The following is a 24,819-nucleotide window of genomic DNA, read 5'->3' on the forward strand; positions in this document are numbered from 1 at the left end:
ATGGTCATTTTGACCTTCCAAAACAGAATTTTTTTTACACAAGGAAAACGAAGCGACTCAGAGGCCCGCCCTTTTAACTGTAGCATCCCCGCAGGTTGCCTAGTAATCACCGCTAATATCCGGCAAATCCGTCGCACTTTTTTCTAACCTCAATCTTTGGGTACCTAAAATATTTCAGTCTCTACTTCCGGAAATAATGGCCATACCGAGGAACGGGATGCGGCCTCGTATTCCCCCTTGACTACCTTCTTACACGATAGCACCAAAATGGCAATCGCGAACACAAACTGATTTCCCGCCGACATTCTAGCCGCCATAACTCCGCAGTGCGTGTAGTAACAACAAAGCCGAAGAGTGCGTTGAATACAGCTCGTCGAACTCTATCTTCAGTATAAAGGACAACTCTCTATCCCCGTTCGTCTGGACAGGAGAGGCCGGCAAAATTTCAAAAAATGGTCATTTTGACCTTCCAAAACAGAATTTTTTTTACACAAGGAAAACGATGCGACTCAGAGGCCCGTCCATTTAACTGTAGCATCCCCGCAGATTGCGTAGTAATCACCGCTAATATCCGGCAAATCCGTCGCACTTTTTTCTAACCTCAATTTTTGGGTACCTAAAATATTTCAGTCTCTACTTCCGGAAATAATGGCCATACCGAGGAACGGGATGCGGCCCCGTATTCCCCCTTGACTACCTTCTTACACGATAGCATCAAAATGGCAATCGCGAACACAAACTGATTTCCCGCCGACATTCTAGCCGCCATAACTCCGCAGAGCGTGTAGTAACAACAAAGCCGAAGAGTGCGTTGAATACAGCTTGTCGAACTCTATCTTCAGTATAAAGGACAACTCTCTATCCCCGTTCGTCTGGACAGGAGAGGCCGGCAAAATTTCAAAAAATGGTCATTTTGACCTTCCAAAACAGAATTTTTTTTACACAAGGAAAACGAAGCGACTCAGAGGCCCGCCCTTTTAACTGTAGCATCCCCGCAGATTGCCTAGTAATCACCGCTAATATCCGGCAAATCCGTCGCACTTCTTTCTAACCTCAATTTTTGGGTACCTAAAATATTTCAGTCTCTACTTCCGGAAATAATGGCCATACCGAGGAACGGGATGCGGCCCCGTATTCCCCCTTGACTACCTTCTTACACGATAGCATCAAAATGGCAATCGCGAACACAAACTGATTTTCGAGAAAAAAAGGGGAAGGGTTTAAACCACCCTTCCGCCGACATTCTAGACGCCATAACTCCGCAGTGCGTGTAGTAACAACAAAGCCGAAGAGTGCGTTGAATACAGCTCGTCGAACTCTATCTTCAGTATAAAGGACAACTCTCTATCCCCGTTCGTCTGGACAGGAGAGGCCGGCAAAATTTCAAAAAATGGTCATTTTGACCTCCCAAAACAGAATTTTTTTTTACACAAGAAAAACGAAGCGACTCAGAGGCCCGCCCTTTTAACTGTAGCATCCCCGCAGGTTGCCTAGTAATCACCGCTAATATCCGGCAAATCCGTCGCACTTTTTTCTAACCTCAATTTTTGGGTACCTAAAATATTTCAGTCTCTACTTCCGGAAATAATGGCCATACCGAGGATCGGGATGCGGCCCCGTATTCCCCCTTGACTACCTTCTTACACGATAGCATCAAAATGGCAATCGCGAACACAAACTGATTTCCCGCCGACATTCTAGCCGCCATAACTCCGCAGTGCGTGTAGTAACAACAAAGCCGAAGAGTACGTTGAATACAGCTCGTCGAACTCTATCTTCAGTATAAAGGACAACTCTCTATCCCCGTTCGTCTGGACAGGAGAGGCCGGCAAAATTTCAAAAAATGGTCATTTTGACCTTCCAAAACAGAATTTTTTTTACACAAGGAAAACGAAGCGACTCAGAGGCCCGCCCTTTTAACTGTAGCAACCCCGCAGGTTGCCTAGTAATCACCGCTAATATCCGGCAAATCCGTCGCACTTTTTTCTAACCTCAATTTTTGGGTACCTAAAATATTTCAGTCTCTACTTCCGGAAATAATGGCCATACCGAGGAACGGGATGCGGCCTCGTATTCCCCCTTGACTACCTTCTTACACGATAGCACCAAAATGGCAAACGCGAACACAAACTGATTTCCCGCCGACATTCTAGCCGCCATAACTCCGCAGTGCGTGTAGTAACAACAAAGCCGAAGAGTGCGTTGAATACAGCTCGTCGAACTCTATCTTCAGTATAAAGGACAACTCACTATCCCCGTTCGTCTGGACAGGAGAGGCCGGCAAAATTTCAAAAAATGGTCATTTTGACCTTCCAAAACAGAATTTTTTTTACACAAGGAAAACGAAGCGACTCAGAGGCCCGCCCTTTTAACTGTAGCATCCCCGCAGGTTGCCTAGTAATCACCGCTAATATCCGGCAAATCCGTCGCACTTTTTTCTAACCTCAATTTTTGGGTACCTAAAATATTTCAGTCTCTACTTCCGGAAATAATGGCCATACCGAGGAACGGGATGCGGCCCCATATTCCCCCTTGACTACCTTCTTACACGATAGCATCAAAATGGCAATCGCGAACACAAACTGATTTTAGAGAAAAAAAGGGGAAGGGTTTAAACCACCCTTCCGCCGACATTCTAGCCGCCATAACTCCGCAGTGCGTCTAGTAACAACAAAGCCGAAGAGTGCGTTGAATACAGCTCGTCGAACTCTCTCTTCAGTATAAAGGACAACTCTCTATCCCCATTCGTCTGGACAGGAGAGGCCGGCAAAATTTCAAAAAATGGTCATTTTGACCTTCCAAAACATAATTTTTTTTACACAAGGAAAACGAAGCGACTCATAGGCCCGCCCTTTTAACTGTAGCATCCCCGCAGGTTGCCTAGTAATCACCGCTAATATCCGGCAAATCCGTCGCACTTTTTTCTAACCTCAATTTTTGGGTACCTAAAATATTTCAGTCTCTACTTCCGGAAATAATGGCCATACCGAGGAACGGGATGCGGCCCCGTATTCCCCCTTGACTACCTTCTTACACGATAGCATCAAAATGGCAATCGCGAACACAAACTCCGCAGTGCGTGTAGTAACAACAAAGCCGAAGAGTGCGTTGAATACAGCTCGTCGAACTCTATCTTCAGTATAAAGGACAACTCACTATCCCCGTTCGTCTGGACAGGAGAGGCCGGCAAAATTTCAAAAAATGGTCATTTTGACCTTCCAAAACAGAATTTTTTTTACACAAGGAAAACGAAGCGACTCAGAGGCCCGCCCTTTTAACTGTAGCATCCCCGCAGGTTGCCTAGTAATCACCGCTAATATCCGGCAAATCCGTCGCACTTTTTTCTAACCTCAATTTTTGGGTACCTAAAATATTTCAGTCTCTACTTCCGGAAATAATGGCCATACCGAGGAACGGGATGCGGCCCCGTATTCCCCCTTGACTAACTTCTTACACGATAGCATCAAAATGGCAATCGCGAACACAAACTGATTTTCGAGAAAAAAAGGGGAACCACCCTTCCGCCGACATTCTAGCCGCCATAACTCCGCAGTGCGTGCAGTAACAACAAAGCCGAAGAGTGCGTTGAATACAGCTCGTCGAACTCTATCTTCAGTATAAAGGACAACTCACTATCCCCGTTCGTCTGGACAGGAGAGGCCGGCAAAATTTCAAAAAATGGTCATTTTGACCTTCCAAAACAGAATTTTTTTTACACAAGGAAAACGAAGCGACTCAGAGGCCCGCCCTTTTAACTGTAGCATCCCCGCAGGTTGCCTAGTAATCACCGCTAATATCCGGCAAATCCGTCGCACTTTTTTCTAACCTCAATTTTTGGGTACCTAAAATATTTCAGTCTCTACTTCCGGAAATAATGGCCATACCGAGGAACGGGATGCGGCCTCGTATTCCCCCTTGACTACCTTCTTACACGATAGCACCAAAATGGCAATCGCGAACACAAACTGATTTCCCGCCGACATTCTAGCCGCCATAACTCCGCAGTGCGTGTAGTAACAACAAAGCCGAAGAGTGCGTTGAATACAGCTCGTCGAACTCTATCTTCAGTATAAAGGACAACTCTCTATCCCCGTTCGTCTGGACAGGAGAGGCCGGCAAAATTTCAAAAAATGGTCATTTTGACCTTCCAAAACAGAATTTTTCTTACACAAGGAAAACGATGCGACTCAGAGGCCCGTCCATTTAACTGTAGCATCCCCGCAGATTGCGTAGTAATCACCGCTAATATCCGGCAAATCCGTCGCACTTTTTTCTAACCTCAATTTTTGGGTACCTAAAATATTTCAGTCTCTACTTCCGGAAATAATGGCCATACCGAGGAACGGGATGCGGCCCCGTATTCCCCCTTGACTACCTTCTTACACGATAGCATCAAAATGGCAATCGCGAACACAAACTGATTTTAGAGAAAAAAAGGGGAAGGGTTTAAGCCACCCTTCCGCCGACATTCTAGCCGCCATAACTCCGCAGTGCGTGTAGTAACAACAAAGCCGAAGAGTGCGTTGAATACAGCTCGTCGAACTCTATCTTCAGTATAAAGGACAACTCTCTATCCCCGTTCGTCTGGACAGGAGAGGCCGGCAAAATTTCAAAAAATGGTCATTTTGACCTTCCAAAACAGAATTTTTTTTACACAAGGAAAACGAAGCGACTCAGAGGCCCGCCCTTTTAACTGTAGCATCCCCGCAGGTTGCCTAGTAATCACCGCTAATATCCGGCAAATCCGTCGCACTTTTTTCTAACCTCAATTTTTGGGAACCTAAAATATTTCAGTCTCTACTTCCGGAAATAATGGCCATACCGAGGAACGGGATGCGGCCCCGTATTCCCCCTTGACTACCTTCTTACACGATAGCATCAAAATGGCAATCGCGAACACAAACTAATTTCCCGCCGACATTCTAGCCGCCATAACTCCGCAGAGCGTGTAGTAACAACAAAGCCGAAGAGTGCGTTGAATACAGCTTGTCGAACTCTATCTTCAGTATAAAGGACAACTCTCTATCCCCGTTCGTCTGGACAGGAGAGGCCGGCAAAATTTCAAAAAATTGTCATTTTGACCTTCCAAAACAGAATTTTTTTTACACAAGGAAAACGAAGCGACTCAGAGGCCCGCCCTTTTAACTGTAGCATCCCCGCAGATTGCCTAGTAATCACCGCTAATATCCGGCAAATCCGTCGCACTTCTTTCTAACCTCAATTTTTGGGTACCTAAAATATTTCAGTCTCTACTTCCGGAAATAATGGCCATACCGAGGAACGGGATGCGGCCCCGTATTCCCCCTTGACTACCTTCTTACACGATAGCATCAAAATGGCAATCGCGAACACAAACTGATTTTCGAGAAAAAAAGGGGAAGGGTTTAAACCACCCTTCCGCCGACATTCTAGACGCCATAACTCCGCAGTGCGTGTAGTAACAACAAAGCCGAAGAGTGCGTTGAATACAGCTCGTCGAACTCTATCTTCAGTATAAAGGACAACTCTCTATCCCCGTTCGTCTGGACAGGAGAGGCCGGCAAAATTTCAAAAAATGGTCATTTTGACCTTCCAAAACAGAATTTTTTTTTACACAAGAAAAACGAAGCGACTCAGAGGCCCGCCCTTTTAACTGTAGCATCCCCGCAGGTTGCCTAGTAATCACCGCTAATATCCGGCAAATCCGTCGCACTTTTTTCTAACCTCAATTTTTGGGTACCTAAAATATTTCAGTCTCTACTTCCGGAAATAATGGCCATACCGAGGATCGGGTTGCGGCCCCGTATTCCCCCTTGACTACCTTCTTACACGATAGCATCAAAATGGCAATCGCGAACACAAACTGATTTCCCGCCGACATTCTAGCCGCCATAACTCCGCAGTGCGTGTAGTAACAACAAAGCCGAAGAGTACGTTGAATACAGCTCGTCGAACTCTATCTTCAGTATAAAGGACAACTCTCTATCCCCGTTCGTCTGGACAGGAGAGGCCGGCAAAATTTCAAAAAATGGTCATTTTGACCTTCCAAAACAGAATTTTTTTTTACACAAGGAAAACGAAGCGACTCAGAGGCCCGCCCTTTTAACTGTAGCAACCCCGCAGGTTGCCTAGTAATCACCGCTAATATCCGGCAACTCCGTCGCACTTTTTTCTAACCTCAATTTTTGGGTACCTAAAATATTTCAGTCTCTACTTCCGGAAATAATGGCCATACCGAGGAACGGGATGCGGCCCCGTATTCCCCCTTGACTACCTTCTTACACGATAGCATCAAAATGGCAATCGCGAACACAAACTGATTTCCCGCCGACATTCTAGCCGCCATAACACCGCAGTGCGTGTAGTAACAACAAAGCCCAAGAGTGCGTTGAATACAGCTGTTCGAACTCTATCTTCGGTATAAAGGAGAACTCTCTATCCCCGTTCGTCTGGACAGGAGAGGCCGGCAAAATTTCAAAAAATGGTCATTTTGACCTTCCAAAACAGAATTTTTTTTACACAAGGAAAACGAAGCGACTCAGAGGCCCGCCCTTTTAACTGTAGCATCCCCGCAGGTTGCCTAGTAATCACCGCTAATATCCGGCAAATCCGTCGCACTTTTTTCTAACCTCAATTTTTGGGTACCTAAAATATTTCAGTCTCTACTTCCGGTAATAATGGCCATACCTAGGAACGGGATGCGGCCCCGTATTCCTCCTTGACTACCTTCTTACACGATAGCATCAAAATGGCAATCGAGAACACAAACTGATTTCCCGCCGACATTCTAGCCGCCATAACTCCGCAGTGCGTGTAGTAACAACAAAGCCGAAGAGTACGTTGAATACAGCTCGTCGAACTCTATCTTCAGTATAAAGGACAACTCTCTATCCCCGTTCGTCTGGACAGGAGAGGCCGGCAAAATTTCAAAAAATGGTCATTTTGACCTTCCAAAACAGAATTTTTTTTACACAAGGAAAACGAAGCGACTCAGAGGCCCGCCCTTTTAACTGTAGCATCCCCGCAGGTTGCCTAGTAATCACCGCTAATATCCGGCAAATCCGTCGCACTTTTTTCTAACCTCAATTTTTGGGTACCTAAAATATTTCAGTCTCTACTTCCGGAAATAATGGCCATACCGAGGAACGGGATGCGGCCCCGTATTCCCCCTTGACTACCTTCTTACACGATAGCATCAAAATGGCAATCGCGAACACAAACTGATTTTCGAGAAAAAAAGGGGAAGGTAAACCACCCTTCCGCCGACATTCTAGCCGCCATAACTCCGCAGTGCGTCTAGTAACAACAAAGCCGAAGAGTGCGTTGAATATAGCTCGTCGAACTCTATCTTCAGTATAAAGGACAACTCTCTATCCCCGTTCGTCTGGACAGGAGAGGCCGGCAAAATTTCAAAAAATGGTCATTTTGACCTTCCAAAACAGAATTTTTTTTACACAAGGAAAACGAAGCGACTCAGAGGCCCGCCCTTTCAACTGTAGCATCCCCGCAGGTTGCCTAGTAATCACCGCTAATATCCGGCAAATCCGTCGCACTTTATTCTAACCTCAATTTTTGGGTACCTAAAATATTTCAGTCTCTACTTCCGGAAATAATGGCCATACCGAGGAACGGGATGCGGCCCCGTATTCCCCCTTGACTACCTTCTTACACGATAGCATCAAAATGGCAATCGCGAACACAAAATGATTTCCGAGAAAAAAAGGGGAAGGGTTTAAACTACCCTTCCGCCGACATTCTAGCCGCCATAACTCCGCAGTGCGTCTAGTAACAACAAAGCCGAAGAGTGCGTTGAATACAGCTCGTCGAACTCTATCTTCAGTATAAAGGACAACTCTCTATCCCCGTTCGTCTGGACAGGAGAGGCTGGCAAAATTTCAAAAAATGGTCATTTTGACCTTCCAAAACAGAATTTTTTTTACACAAGGAAAACGAAGCGACTCAGAGGCCCGCCCTTTTAACTGTAGGATCCCCGCAGGTTGCCTAGTAATCACCGCTAATATCCGGCAAATCCGTCGCACTTTTTTCTAACCTCAATTTTTGGGTACCTAAAATATTTCAGTCTCTACTTCCGGAAATAATGGCCATACCGAGGAACGGGATGCGGCCCCGTATTCCCCCTTGACTACCTTCTTACACGATAGCATCAAAATGGCAATCGCGAACACAAACTGATTTTCGAGAAAAAAAGGGGAAGGGTTTAAACCACCCTTCCGCCGACATTCTAGCCGCCATAACTCCGCAGTGCGTCTAGTAACAACAAAGCCGAAGAGTGCGTTGCATACAGCTCGTCGAACTCTATCTTCAGTATAAAGGACAACTCTCTATCCCCGTTCGTCTGGACAGGAGAGGCCGGCAAAATTTCAAAAAATGGTCATTTTGACCTTCCAAAACAGAATTTTTTTTACACAAGGAAAACGAAGCGACTCAGAGGCCCGCCCTTTTAACTGTAGCATCCCCGCAGGTTGCCTAGTAATCACCGCTAATATCCGGCAAATCCGTCGCACTTTTTTCTAACCTCAATTTTTGGGTACCTAAAATATTTCAGTCTCTACTTCCGGAAATAATGGCCATACCGAGGAACGGGATGCGGCCTCGTATTCCCCCTTGACTACCTTCTTACACGATAGCACCAAAATGGCAAACGCGAACACAAACTGATTTCCCGCCGACATTCTAGCCGCCATAACTCCGCAGTGCGTGTAGTAACAACAAAGCCGAAGAGTGCGTTGAATACAGCTCGTCGAACTCTCTCTTCAGTATAAAGGACAACTCTCTATCCCCGTTCGTCTGGACAGGAGAGGCCGGCAAAATTTCAAAAAATGGTCATTTTGACCTTCCAAAACAGAATTTTTTTTACACAAGGAAAACGAAGCGACTCAGAGGCCCGCCCTTTTAACTGTAGGATCCCCGCAGGTTGCTTAGTAATCACCGCTAATATCCGGCAAATCCGTCGCACTTTTTTCTAACCTCAATTTTTGGGTACCTAAAATATTTCAGTCTCTACTTCCGGAAATAATGGCCATACCGAGGAACGGGATGCGGCCCCGTATTCCCCCTTGACTACCTTCTTACACGATAGCATCAAAATGGCAATCGCGAACACAAACTGATTTTCGAGAAAAAAAGGGGAAGGGTTTAAACCACCCTTCCGCCGACATTCTAGCCGCCATAACTCCGCAGTGCGTCTAGTAACAACAAAGCCGAAGAGTGCGTTGAATACAGCTCGTCGAACTCTCTCTTCAGTATAAAGGACAACTCTCTATCCCCGTTCGTCTGGACAGGAGAGGCCGGCAAAATTTCAAAAAATGGTCATTTTGACCTTCCAAAACAGAATTTTTTTTACACAAGGAAAACGAAGCGACTCATAGGCCCGCCCTTTTAACTGTAGCATCCCCGCAGGTTGCCTAGTAATCACCGCTAATATCCGGCAAATCCGTCGCACTTTTTTCTAACCTCAATTTTTGGGTACCTAAAATATTTCAGTCTCTACTTCCGGAAATAATGGCCATACCGAGGAACGGGATGCGGCCCCGTATTCCCCCTTGACTACCTTCTTACACGATAGCATCAAAATGGCAATCGCGAATACAAACTGATTTCCCGCCGACATTCTAGCCGCCATAACTCAGCAGTGCGTGTAGTAACAACAAAGCCGAAGAGTGCGTTGAATACAGCTGGTCGAACTCTATCTTCAGTATAAAGGACAACTCTCTATCCCCGTTCGTCTGGACAGGAGAGGCCGGCAAAATTTCAAAAAATGGTCATTTTGACCTTCCAAAACAGAATTTTTTTTACACAAGGAAAACGAAGCGACTCAGAGGCCCGCCCTTTTAACTGAAGCATCCCCGCAGGTTGCCTAGTAATCACCGCTAATATCCGGCAAATCCGTCGCACTTTTTTCTAACCTCAATTTTTGGGTACCTAAAATATTTCAGTCTCTACTTCCGGAAATAATGGCCATACCTAGGAACGGGATGCGGCCCCGTATTCCTCCTTGACTACCTTCTTACACGATAGCATCAAAATGGCAATCGCGAACACAAACTGATTTTCGAGAAAAAAAGAGGAAGGGTTTAAACCACCCTTCCGCCGACATTCTAGCCGCCATAACTCCGCAGTGCGTCTAGTAACAACAAAGCCGAAGAGTGCGTTGAATACAGCTCGTCGAACTCTATCTTCAGTATAAATGACAACTCTCTATCCCCGTTCGTCTGGACAGGAGAGGCCGGCAAAATTTCAAAAAATGGTCACTTTGACCTTCCAAAACAGAATTTTTTTTACACAAGGAAAACGAAGCGACTCAGAGGCCCGCCCTTTTAACTGTAGCATCACCGCAGGTTGCCTAGTAATCACCGCTAATATCCGGCAAATCCGTCGCACTTTTTTCTAACCTCAATTTTTGGGTACCTAAAATATTTCAGTATCTACTTCCGGAAATAATGGCCATACCGAGGAACGGGATGCGGCCCCGTATTCCCCCTTGACTACCTTCTTACACGATAGCATCAAAATGGCAATCGCGAACACAAACTGATTTCCCGCCGACATTCTAGCCGCCATAACTCCGCAGTGCGTGTAGTAACAACAAAGCCGAAGAGTACGTTGAATACAGCTCGTCGAACTCTATCTTCAGTATAAAGGACAACTCTCTATCCCCGTTCGTCTGGACAGGAGTGGCCGGCAAAATTTCAAAAAATGGTCATTTTGACCTTCCAAAACAGAATTTTTTTTACACAAGGAAAACGAAGCGACTCAGAGGCCCGCCCTTTTAACTGTAGCATCCCCGCAGGTTGCCTAGTAATCACCGCTAATATCCGGCAAATCCATCGCACTTTTTTCTAACCTCAATTTTTGGGTACCTAAAATATTTCAGTCTCTACTTCCGGAAATAATGGCCATACCGAGGAACGGGATGCGGCCCCGTATTCCCCCTTGACTACCTTCTTACACGATAGCATCAAAATGGCAATCGCGAACACAAACTGATTTTCGAGAAAAAAAGGGGAAGGGTTACCACCCTTCCGCCGACATTCTAGCCGCCATAACTCCGCAGTGCGTGTAGTAACAACAAAGCCGAAGAGTGCGTTGAATACAGCTCGTCGAACTCTATCTTCAGTATAAAGGACAACTCTCTATCCCCGTTCGTCGGGACAGGAGAGGCCGGCAAAATTTCAAAAAATGGTCATTTTGACCTTCCAAAACAGAATTTTTTTTACACAAGGAAAACGAAGCGACTCAGAGGCCCGCCCTTTTAACTGTAGCATCCCCGCAGGTTGCCTGGTAATCACCGCTAATATCCGGCAAATCCGTCGCACTTTTTTCTAACCTCAATTTTTGGGTACCTAAAATATTTCAGTCTCTACTTCCGGAAATAATGGCCATACCGAGGAACGGGATGCGGCCCCGTATTCCCCCTTGACTACCTTCTTACACGATAGCATCAAAATAGCAATCGCGAACACAAACTGATTTCCCGCCGACATTCTAGCCGCCATAACTCCGCAGTGCGTGTAGTAACTAGAAAGCCGAAGAGTGCGTTGAATACAGCTCGTCGAGCTCTATCTTCAGTATAAAGGACAACTCTCTATCCCCGTTCGTCTGGACAGGAGAGGCCGGCAAAATTTCAAAAAATGGTCATTTTGACCTTCCAAAACAGAATTTTTTTTACACAAGGAAAACGAAGCGACTCAGAGGCCCGCCCTTTTAACTGTAGCATCCCCGCAGGTTGCCTAGTAATCACCGCTAATATCCGGAAAATCCGTCGGACTTTTTTCTAACCTCAACTTTTGGGTACCTAAAATATTTCAGTCTCTACTTCCGGAAATAATGGCCATACCGAGGAACGGGATGCGGCCCCGTATTCCCCCTTGACTACCTTCTTACACGATAGCATCAAAATGGCAATCGCGAACACAAACTGATTTTCGAGAAAAAAAGGGGAAGTTTAAACCACCCTTCCGCCGACATTCTAGCCGCCATAACTCCGCAGTGCGTCTAGTAACCACAAAGCCGAAGAGTGCGTTGAATACAGCTCGTCGAACTCTATCTTCAGTATAAAGGACAACTCTCTATCCCCGTTCGTCTGGACAGGAGAGGCCGGTAAAATTTCAAAAAATGGTCATTTTGACCTTCCAAAACAGAATTTTTTTTACACAAGGAAAACGAAGCGACTCAGAGGCCCGCCCTTTTAACTGTAGCATCCCCGCAGGTTGCCTAGTAATCTCCGCTAATATCCGGCAAATCCGTCGCACTTTTTTCTAACCTCAATTTTTGGGTGCCTAAAATATTTCAGTCTCTACTTCCGGAAATAATGGCCATACCGAGGAACGGGATGCGGCCCCGTATTCCCCCTTGACTAACTTCTTACACGATAGCATCAAAATGGCAATCGCGAACGCAAACTGATTTTCGAGAAAAAAAGGGGAAGGGTTTAAACCACCCTTCCGCCGACATTCTAGCCGCCATAACTCCGCAGTGCGTGTAGTAACAACAAAGCCGAAGAGTGCGTTGAATACAGCTCGTCGAACTCTATCTTCAGTATAAAGGACAACTCTCTATCCCCGTTCGTCGGGACAGGAGAGGCCGGCAAAATTTCAAAAAATGGTCATTTTGACCTTCCAAAACAGAATTTTTTTTACACAAGGAAAACGAAGCGACTCAGAGGCCCGCCCTTTTAACTGTAGCATCCCCGCAGTTTGCCTGGTAATCACCGCTAATATCCGGCAAATCCGTCGCACTTTTTTCTAACCTCAATTTTTGGGTACCTAAAATATTTCAGTCTCTACTTCCGGAAATAATGGCCATACCGAGGAACGGGATGCGGCCCCGTATTCCCCCTTGACTACCTTCTTACACGATAGCATCAAAATGGCAATCGCGAACACAAACTGATTTCCCGCCGACATTCTAGCCGCCATAACTCCGCAGTGCGTGTAGTAACTAGAAAGCCGAAGAGTGCGTTGAATACAGCTCGTCGAGCTCTATCTTCAGTATAAAGGACAACTCTCTATCCCCGTTCGTCTGGACAGGAGAGGCCGGCAAAATTTCAAAAAATGGTCATTTTGACCTTCCAAAACAGAATTTTTTTTACACAAGGAAAACGAAGCGACTCAGAGGCCCGCCCTTTTAACTGTAGCATCCCCGCAGGTTGCCTAGTAATCACCGCTAATATCCGGAAAATCCGTCGGACTTTTTTCTAACCTCAACTTTTGGGTACCTAAAATATTTCAGTCTCTACTTCCGGAAATAATGGCCATACCGAGGAACGGGATGCGGCCCCGTATTCCCCCTTGACTACCTTCTTACACGATAGCATCAAAATGGGAATCGCGAACACAAACTGATTTTCGAGAAAAAAAGGGGAAGGGTTACCACCCTTCCGCCGACATTCTAGCCGCCATAACTCCGCAGTGCGTGTATTAACAACAAAGCCGAAGAGTGCGTTGAATACAGCTCGTCGAACTGTATCTTGAGTATAAAGGACAGCTCTCTATCCCCGTTCGTCTGGACAGGAGAGGCCGGCAAAATTTCAAAAAATGGTCATTTTGACCTTCCAAAACAGAATTTTTTTTACACAAGGAAAACGAAGCGACTCAGAGGCACGCCCTTTTTACTGTAGCATCCCCGCAGGTTGCCTAGTAATCACCGCTAATATCCGGCAAATCCGTCGCACTTTTTTCTAACCTCAATTTTTGGGTACCTAAAATGTTTCAGTCTCTACTTCCGGAAATAATGGCCATACCGAGGAACGGGATGCGGCCCCGTATTCCCCCTTGACTACCTTCTTACACGATAGCATCAAAATGGCAATCGCGAACACAAACTGATTTTCGAGAAAAAAAGGGGAAACCACCCTTCCGCCGACATTCTAGCCGCCATAACTCCGCAGTGCGTGTAGTAACAACAAAGCCGAAGAGTGCGTTGAATACAGCTCGTCGAACTCTATCTTCAGTATAAAGGACAACTCTCTATCCCCGTTCGTCTGGACAGGAGAGGCCGGCAAAATTAAAAAAAATGGTCATTTTGACCTTCCAAAATAGAATTTTTTTTTACACAAGGAAAACGAAGCGACTCAGAGGCCCGCCCTTTTACCTGTAGCATCCCCGCAGGTTGCCTAGTAATCACCGCTAATATCCGGGAAATCCGTCGCACTTTTTTCTAACCTCAATTTTTGGGTACCTAAAATCTTTCAGTCTCTACTTCCGGAAATAATGGCCATACCGAGGAACGGGATGCGGCCCCGTATTCCCCCTTGACTACCTTCTTACACGATAGCATCAAAATGGCAATCGCGAACACAAACTGATTTTCGAGAAAAAAAGGGGAAGGGTTCAAAACCACCCTTCCGCCGACATTCTAGCCGCCAAAACTCCGCAGTGCGTGTAGTAACAACAAAGCCGAAGAGTGCGTTGAATACAGCTCGTCGAACTCTATCTTCAGTATAAAGGACAACTCTCTATCCCCGTTCGTCTGGACAGGAGAGGCCGGCAAAATTTCAAAAAATGGTCATTTTGACCTTCCAAACCAGAATTTTTTTTACACAAGGAAAACGAAGCGACTCAGAGGCCCGCCCTTTTAACTGTAGCATCCCCGCAGGTTGCCTAGTAATCACCGCTAATATCCGGCAAATCCGTCGCACTTTTTTCTAACCTCAATTTTTGGGTACCTAAAATATTTCAGTCTCTACTTCCGGAAATAATGGCCATACCGAGGAACGGGATGCGGTCCCGTATTCCCCCTTGACTACCTTCTTACACGATTGCCATTTTGATGCTTCCGCCGACATTCTAGCCGCCATAACTCCGCAGTGCGTGTAGTAACAACAAAGCCGAAGAGTGCGTTGAATACAGCTCTTCGAACTCTATCTTCAGTATAAAGGACAACTATCTATCCCCGTTCGTCTGGACAGCAGAGGCCGGCAAAATTTCAAAAAATGGTCATTTTGACCTTCCAAAACAGAATTTTTTTTACACAAGGAAAACGAAGCGAGTCAGAGGTCCGCCCTTTTAACTGTAGCATCCCCGCAGATTGCCTAGTAATCACCGCTAATATCCGGCAAATCCGTCGCACTTTTTTCTAACCTCAATTTTTGGGTACCTAAAATATTTCAGTCTCTACTTCCGGAAATAATGGCCATACCGAGGAACGGGATGCAGCCCCGTATTCCCCCTTGACTACCTTCTTACACGATAGCATCAAAATGGCAATCGCGAACACAAACTGATTTTCGAGAAAAAAAGGGGAAGGGTTTAAACCACCCTTCCGCCGACATTCTAGCCGCCATAACTCCGCAGTGCGTGTAGTAACAACAAAGCCGAAGAGTGCGTTGAATACAGCTCGTCGAACTCTATCTTCAGTATAAAGGACAACTCTCTATCCCCGTTCGTCTGGACAGGAGAGGCCGGCAAAATTTCAAAAAATGGTCATTTTGACCTTCCAAAACAGAATTTTTTTTACACAAGGAAAACGAAGCGACTCAGAGGCCCGCCCTTTTAACTGTAGCATCCCCGCAGGTTGCCTAGTAATCACCGCTAATATCCGGCAAATCCGTCGCACTTTTTTCTATCCTCAATTTTTGGGTACCTAAAATATTTCAGTCTCTACTTCCGGAAATAATGGCCATACCGAGGAACGGGATGCGGCCCCGTATTCCCCCTTGACTACCTTCTTACACGATAGCATCAAAATGGCAATCGCGAACACAAACTGATTTTCGAGAAAAAAAGGGGAAGGGTTACCACCCTTCCGCCGACATTCTAGCCGCCATAACTCCGCAGTGCGTGTATTAACAACAAAGCCGAAGAGTGCGTTGAATACAGCTCGTCGAACTGTATCTTGAGTATAAAGGACAACTCTCTATCCCCGTTCGTCTGGACAGGAGAGGCCGGCAAAATTTCAAAAAATGGTCATTTTGACCTTCCAAAACAGAATTTTTTTTACACAAGGAAAACGAAGCGACTCAGAGGCACGCCCTTTTTACTGTAGCATCCCCGCAGGTTGCCTAGTAATCACCGCTAATATCCGGCAAATCCGTCGCACTTTTTTCTAACCTCAATTTTTGGGTACCTAAAATATTTCAGTCTCTACTTCCGGAAATAATGGCCATACCGAGGAACGGGATGCGGCCCCGTATTCCCCCTTGACTACCTTCTTACACGATAGCATCAAAATGGCAATCGCGAACACAAACTGATTTTCGAGAAAAAAAGGGGAAACCACCCTTCCGCCGACATTCTAGCCGCCATAACTCCGCAGTGCGTGTAGTAACAACAAAGCCGAAGAGTGCGTTGAATACAGCTCGTCGAACTCTATCTTCAGTATAAAGGACAACTCTCTATCCCCGTTCGTCTGGACAGGAGAGGCCGGGAAAATTTCAAAAAATGGTCATTTTGACCTTCCAAAATAGAATTTTTTTTACACAAGGAAAACGAAGCGACACAGAGGCCCGCCCTTTTACCTGTAGCTTCCCCGCAGGTTGCCTAGTAATCACCGCTAATATCCGGCAAATCCGTCGCACTTTTTTCTAACCTCAATTTTTGGGTACCTAAAATATTTCAGTCTCTACTTCCGGAAATAATGGCCATACCGAGGAACGGGATGCGGCCCCGTATTCCCCCTTGACTACCTTCTCACACGATAGCATCAAAATGGCAATCGCGAACACAAACTGATTTTCGAGAAAAAAAAGGGGAAGGGTTTAAACCACCCTTCCGCCGACATTCTAGCCGCCATAACTCCGCAGTGCGTGTAGTAACAACAAAGCCGAAGAGTGCGTTGAATACAGATCGTCGAACTCTATCTTCAGTATAAAGGACAACTCTCTATCCCCGTTCGTCTGGACAGGAGAGGCCGGCAAAATTTCAAAAAATGGTCATTTTGACCTTCCAAAACAGAATTTTTTTTACACAAGGAAAACGAAGCGACTCAGAGGCCCTCCCTTTTAACTGTAGTATCCCGGCAGGTTGCCTAGTAATCACCGCTAATATGCGGCAAATCCGTTGCACTTTTTTCTAACCTCAATTTTTGGGTACCTAAAATATTTCAGTCTCTACTTCCGGAAATAATGGCCATACCGAGGAACGGGATGCGGCCCCATATTCCCCCTTGACTACCTTCTTACACGATAGCATCAAAATGGCAATCGCGAACACAAATTGATTTTCGAGAAAAAAAGGGGAAGGGTTTAAACCACCCTTCCGCCGACATTCTAGCCGCCATAACTCCGCAGTGCGTGTAGTAACAACAAAGCCGAAGAGTGCGTTGAATACAGCTCGTCGAACTCTATCTTCAGTATAAAGGACAACGCTCTATCCCCGTTGGTTTGGACGGGAGAGGCCGGCAAAATTAAAAAAAATGGTCATTTTGACCTTCCAAAAGAGACTTTCTTTTACACAAGGATAACGAAGCGACTCAGAGGCCCGCCATTTTAACTGTAGCATCCCCGCAGGTTCTCTAGTAATCACCGCTAATATCCGGCAAATCCGTCGCAGTTTTTTCTAACCTCAATTTTTGGGTACCTAAAATATTTCAGTCTCTAATTCCGGAAATAATGGCCATAACTAGGAACGGGATGCGGCCCCGTATTCCCCCTTGACTTCCTTCTTACACGATAGCATCAAAACGGCAATCGCGAACACAAACTGATTTCCGCCGACATTCTAGCCGCCATAACTCCGCAGTGCGTGTAGTTACAACAAAGCCGAAGAGTGCGTTGAATACAGATCGTCGAACTCTATCTTCAGTATAAAGGACAACTCTCTATCCCCGTTCGTCTGGACAGGAGAGGCCGGCAAAATTAAAAAAAATGGTCATTTTGACCTTCCAAAACAGACTTGTTTTTACACAAGGAAAACGAAGCGACTCAGAGGCCCGCCCTTTTAACTGTAGAATCCCCGCAGGTTCTCTAGTAATCACCGCTAGCATCCGGCAAATCCGTCGCTTTTTTTCTAACCTCAATTTTTGGGTACCTAAAATAGTTGTCTCTAATTCCAGAAATAATGGCTATAACGAGGAACGGCTTGCGGCCCCGTATTCCCCCTTGACTTCCATCTAACGCGATAGCATTAAAATGGCAATCGCGAACACAAACTGATTTTCGAGAAAAAAACCATTCCGCCGACATTCTAGCCGCCATAACTCCGCAGTGCGTGTAGTAACAACAAAGCCGATGAGTGCGTTGAATACAGCTCGTCGAACTCTATCTTCAGTATAGAGGACAACCCTCTTTCCCCGTTCGTTTGGACGGGAGAGACCGGCAAAATTTAAAAAAATGGTCATTTTGACCTTCCAAAACAGACTTGTGTTTACACATGGAAAACGAAGCGACTCAGAGGCCCGCCCTTTTAACTGTAGCATCCCCGCAGGTTCTCTAGTAATCACCGCTAATATCCGGCAAATCCGTCGCAATTTTTTCTAACCTCAATTTTTTGGTATCTAAAATATTTCAGTCTTTAATTCCTGAAATAATGGCCACAACGAGGAACGGAATGGGGCCCCGTATTCCCCCTTGACTTCCTTCTTACACGATAGCATCAAAACGGCAATCGCGAACACAAACTGATTTTCGAGAAAAAAAGGGGAACCACCATTCCGCCGACATTCTAGCCACCATACCTCCGCAGTGCGTGTAGTAACAACAAAGCCGATGAGTGCGTTGAATACAGCTCGTCGAACTCTATCTTCAGTATAAAGGACAACTCTCTACCCCGTAAGTTTGGACGGGAGAGGCCGGCAAAATTTAAAAAAATGGTCATTTTGACCTACTAAAACAGACTTTTTTTTACACAAGGAAAACGAAGCGACTCAGAGGCCCGCCCTTTTACCTGTAGCATCCCCGCAGTTTCTCTAGTAATCACCGCTAATATCCGGCAAATCCGTCGCACTTATTTCTAACCTCAATTTTTGGGTACCTAAAATATTTCAGTCTCTAATTCCGGAAATAATGGCCATATCTAGGAACGGGATGCGGCCCCGTATTCCCCCTTGACTTCCTTCTTACACAATAGCATCAAAACGGCAATCGCGAACACAAACTGATTTTCGAGAAAAAAAAGGGGAAGGGTTTAAACCACAATTCCGCCGATATTCTAGCCGCCATAACTCCGAAGTGCTTCTAATAACAACAAAATCGAAGAGTGCATTGAATACAGCTCGTCGAACTCTATCTTCAGTATAAAGGACAACTCTCTATCCCCGTTCGTTTGGACGGGAGAGGCCGGCAAAATTAAAAAAAATGGTCATTTTGACCTTCCAAAACAGACTTCTTTTTACACAAGGAAAACGAAGCGCCTCAGAGGCCCGCCCTTTTAACTGTAGCATCCCCGCAGGTTCTCTAGTAATCACCGCTAATATCCGGCAAATCCGTCGCACTTTTTTCTACCCTCAATTTTTGGGTACCTAAAATATGTCAGTCTCTAATTCCGGAGATAATGGCCATAACTAGGAACGGGATGCGGCCCCGTATTCCCCCTTGACTTCCTTCTTACACGATAGCATCAAAACGGCAATCGCAAACACAAACTGATTTTCGAGAAAAAAAGGGGAAGGGTTTAAACCACAATTCCGCCGATATTCTAGCCGCCATAACTCCGAAGTGCGTGTAGTAACAACAAAGCCGAAGAGTGCGTTGAATACAGCTCGTCGAACTCTATCCTCAGTATAAAGGACAACTCTCTATCCCCGTTCGTTTGGACGGGAGAGGCCGGCAAAACTTCAAAAAATGGTCATTTTGATCTTCCAAAACAGACTTGTGTTTACACATGGAAAACGAAGCGACTCAGAGGCCCGCCCTTTTAACTGTAGCATCCCCGCAGGTTCTCTAGTAATCACCGCTAATATCCGGCAAATCCGTCGCACTTTTTTCTACCCTCAATTTTTGGGTACCTAAAATATGTCATCTCTAATTCCGGAAATAATGGCCATAACTAGGAACGGGATGCGGCCCCGTATTCCCCCTTGACTTCCATCTTACACGATAGCATCAAAACGGTAATCGCGAACACAAACTGATTTTCGAGAAAAAAAGGGGAAGGGTTTAACCACCATTCCGCCGACATTCTAGCCGCCATAACTCCGCAGTGCGTGTAGTAACAACAAAGCCGAAGAGTGCGTTGAATACAGATCGTCGAACTCTATCTTCAGTATAAAGGACAACTCTCTATCCCCGTTCGTCTGGACAGGAGAGGCCGGCAAAATTTCAAAAAATGGTCATTTTGACCTTCCAAAACAGAATTTTTTTTACACAAGGAAAACGAAGCGACTCAGAGGCCCTCCCTTTTAACTGTAGTATCCCGGCAGGTTGCCTAGTAATCACCGCTAATATGCGGCAAATCCGTTGCACTTTTTTCTAACCTCAATTTTTGGGTACCTAAAATATTTCAGTCTCTACTTCCGGAAATAATGGCCATACCGAGGAACGGGATGCGGCCCCATATTCCCCCTTGACTACCTTCTTACACGATAGCATCAAAATGGCAATCGCGAACACAAATTGATTTTCGAGAAAAAAAGGGGAAGGGTTTAAACCACCCTTCCGCCGACATTCTAGCCGCCATAACTCCGCAGTGCGTGTAGTAACAACAAAGCCGAAGAGTGCGTTGAATACAGCTCGTCGAACTCTATCTTCAGTATAAAGGACAACGCTCTATCCCCGTTGGTTTGGACGGGAGAGGCCGGCAAAATTAAAAAAAATGGTCATTTTGACCTTCCAAAAGAGACTTTCTTTTACACAAGGATAACGAAGCGACTCAGAGGCCCGCCATTTTAACTGTAGCATCCCCGCAGGTTCTCTAGTAATCACCGCTAATATCCGGCAAATCCGTCGCAGTTTTTTCTAACCTCAATTTTTGGGTACCTAAAATATTTCAGTCTCTAATTCCGGAAATAATGGCCATAACTAGGAACGGGATGCGGCCCCGTATTCCCCCTTGACTTCCTTCTTACACGATAGCATCAAAACGGCAATCGCGAACACAAACTGATTTCCGCCGACATTCTAGCCGCCATAACTCCGCAGTGCGTGTAGTTACAACAAAGCCGAAGAGTGCGTTGAATACAGATCGTCGAACTCTATCTTCAGTATAAAGGACAACTCTCTATCCCCGTTCGTCTGGACAGGAGAGGCCGGCAAAATTAAAAAAAATGGTCATTTTGACCTTCCAAAACAGACTTGTTTTTACACAAGGAAAACGAAGCGACTCAGAGGCCCGCCCTTTTAACTGTAGAATCCCCGCAGGTTCTCTAGTAATCACCGCTAGCATCCGGCAAATCCGTCGCTTTTTTTCTAACCTCAATTTTTGGGTACCTAAAATAGTTGTCTCTAATTCCAGAAATAATGGCTATAACGAGGAACGGCTTGCGGCCCCGTATTCCCCCTTGACTTCCATCTAACGCGATAGCATTAAAATGGCAATCGCGAACACAAACTGATTTTCGAGAAAAAAACCATTCCGCCGACATTCTAGCCGCCATAACTCCGCAGTGCGTGTAGTAACAACAAAGCCGATGAGTGCGTTGAATACAGCTCGTCGAACTCTATCTTCAGTATAGAGGACAACCCTCTTTCCCCGTTCGTTTGGACGGGAGAGACCGGCAAAATTTAAAAAAATGGTCATTTTGACCTTCCAAAACAGACTTGTGTTTACACATGGAAAACGAAGCGACTCAGAGGCCCGCCCTTTTAACTGTAGCATCCCCGCAGGTTCTCTAGTAATCACCGCTAATATCCGGCAAATCCGTCGCAATTTTTTCTAACCTCAATTTTTTGGTATCTAAAATATTTCAGTCTTTAATTCCTGAAATAATGGCCACAACGAGGAACGGAATGGGGCCCCGTATTCCCCCTTGACTTCCTTCTTACACGATAGCATCAAAACGGCAATCGCGAACACAAACTGATTTTCGAGAAAAAAAGGGGAACCACCATTCCGCCGACATTCTAGCCACCATACCTCCGCAGTGCGTGTAGTAACAACAAAGCCGATGAGTGCGTTGAATACAGCTCGTCGAACTCTATCTTCAGTATAAAGGACAACTCTCTACCCCGTAAGTTTGGACGGGAGAGGCCGGCAAAATTTAAAAAAATGGTCATTTTGACCTACTAAAACAGACTTTTTTTTACACAAGGAAAACGAAGCGACTCAGAGGCCCGCCCTTTTACCTGTAGCATCCCCGCAGTTTCTCTAGTAATCACCGCTAATATCCGGCAAATCCGTCGCACTTATTTCTAACCTCAATTTTTGGGTACCTAAAATATTTCAGTCTCTAATTCCGGAAATAATGGCCATATCTAGGAACGGGATGCGGCCCCGTATTCCCCCTTGACTTCCTTCTTACACAATAGCATCAAAACGGCAATCGCGAACACAAACTGATTTTCGAGAAAAAAAAGGGGAAGGGTTTAAACCACAATTCCGCCGATATTCTAGCCGCCATAACTCCGAAGTGCTTCTAATAACAACAAAATCGAAGAGTGCATTGAATACAGCTCGTCGAACTCTATCTTCAGTATAAAGGACAACTCTCTATCCCCGTTCGTTTGGACGGGAGAGGCCGGCAAAATTAAAAAAAATGGTCATTTTGACCTTCCAAAACAGACTTCTTTTTACACAAGGAAAACGAAGCGACTCAGAGGCCCGCCCTTTTAACTGTAGCATCCCCGCAGGTTCTCTAGTAATCACCGCTAATATCCGGCAAATCCGTCGCACTTTTTTCTACCCTCAATTTTTGGGTACCTAAAATATGTCAGTCTCTAATTCCGGAGATAATGGCCATAACTAGGAACGGGATGCGGCCCCGTATTCCCCCTTGACTTCCTTCTTACACGATAGCATCAAAACGGCAATCGCAAACACAAACTGATTTTCGAGAAAAAAAGGGGAAGGGTTTAAACCACAATTCCGCCGATATTCTAGCCGCCATAACTCCGAAGTGCGTGTAGTAACAACAAAGCCGAAGAGTGCGTTGAATACAGCTCGTCGAACTCTATCCTCAGTATAAAGGACAACTCTCTATCCCCGTTCGTTTGGACGGGAGAGGCCGGCAAAACTTCAAAAAATGGTCATTTTGATCTTCCAAAACAGACTTGTGTTTACACATGGAAAACGAAGCGACTCAGAGGCCCGCCCTTTTAACTGTAGCATCCCCGCAGGTTCTCTAGTAATCACCGCTAATATCCGGCAAATCCGTCGCACTTTTTTCTACCCTCAATTTTTGGGTACCTAAAATATGTCATCTCTAATTCCGGAAATAATGGCCATAACTAGGAACGGGATGCGGCCCCGTATTCCCCCTTGACTTCCATCTTACACGATAGCATCAAAACGGTAATCGCGAACACAAACTGATTTTCGAGAAAAAAAGGGGAAGGGTTTAACCACCATTCCGCCGACATTCTAGCCGCCATAACTCCGCAGTGCGTGTAGTAACAACAAAGCCGATGAGTGCGTTGAATACAGATCGTCGAACTCTATCTTCAGTATAAAGGACAACTCTCTATCCCCGTTCGTTTGGACGGGAGAGGCCGGCAAAATTTCAAAAAATGGTCATTTTGACCTTCCAAAACAGACTTGTTTTTACACATGGAAAACGAAGGGACTAAGGGGCCCGCCATTTTAACTGTAGCATCCCCGCAGGTTCTCTAGTATTCAACGCTAATTTCCGGCAAATCCGTCGCACTTTTTTTTTAACCTCAATTTTTGTGTCCCTAATATATTTCAGTCTCTAATTCCGGAAATAATGGCCATAACTAGGAACGGGGTGCGGGCCCGTATTCCCCCTTGACTTCCTTCTTACACGATAGCATCAAAACGCAATCGCGAACACAAACTGATTTTCGAGAAAAAAAACCCACCATTCCGCCGACATTCTAGCCGCCATAACTCCGCAGTGCGTGTAGTAACAACAAAGCCGATGAGTGCGTTGAATACAGCTCGTCGAACTCTATCTTCAGTATAAAGAACAACCCTCTATCCCCGTTCGTTTGGACGAGAGAGACCAGCAAAATTAAAAAAAATGGTCATTTTGACCTTCCAAAACAGACTTGTTTTTACACAAGGAAAACGAAGCGACTCAGAGGCCCGCCCTTTTAACTGTAGAATCCCCGCAGGTTCTCTAGTAATCACCGCTAGCATCCGGCAAATCCGTCGCTTTTTTTCTAACCTCAATTTTTGGGTACCTAAAATAGTTGTCTCTAACTCCAGAAATAATGGCTATAACGAGGAACGGGTTGCGGGCCCGTATTCCCCCTTGACGTCCATCTAACGCGATAGCATTAAAATGGCAATCGCGAACACAAACTGATTTTCCTCCGACATTCTAGCCGCCATAACTCCGCTATGCGTGTAGTAACAACAAAGCCGATGAGTGCGTTGAATACAGCTCGTCGAACTCTATCTTCAGTATAAAGGACAACTCTCTATCCCCGTTGGTTTTGACGGGAGAGGGCGGCAAAATTAAAAAAAATGGTCATTTTGACCTTCCAAAACAGACTTGTGTTTACACATGGAAAACGAAGGGACTCAGAGGCCCGCCCTTTTAACTGTAGCATCCCCGCAGGTTCTCTAGTAATCACCGCTAATATCCGGCAAATCCGACGCACTTCTTTCTAACCTCAATTTTTGGGTACCTAAAATATTTCAGTCTCTAATTCCGGAAATAATGGCCATAACTAGGAACGGGATGCGGCCCCGTATTCCCCCTTGACTTCCTTCTTACACGATAGCATCAAAACGGCAATCGCGAACACAAACTGATTTCCGCCGACATTCTAGCCGCCATAACTCCGCAGTGCGTGTAGTTACAACAAAGCCGAAGAGTGCGTTG

Source organism: Periplaneta americana, chromosome 17 (assembly GCF_040183065.1).
Source record: "Periplaneta americana isolate PAMFEO1 chromosome 17, P.americana_PAMFEO1_priV1, whole genome shotgun sequence".
NCBI lineage: Eukaryota > Metazoa > Arthropoda > Insecta > Blattodea > Blattidae > Periplaneta > Periplaneta americana.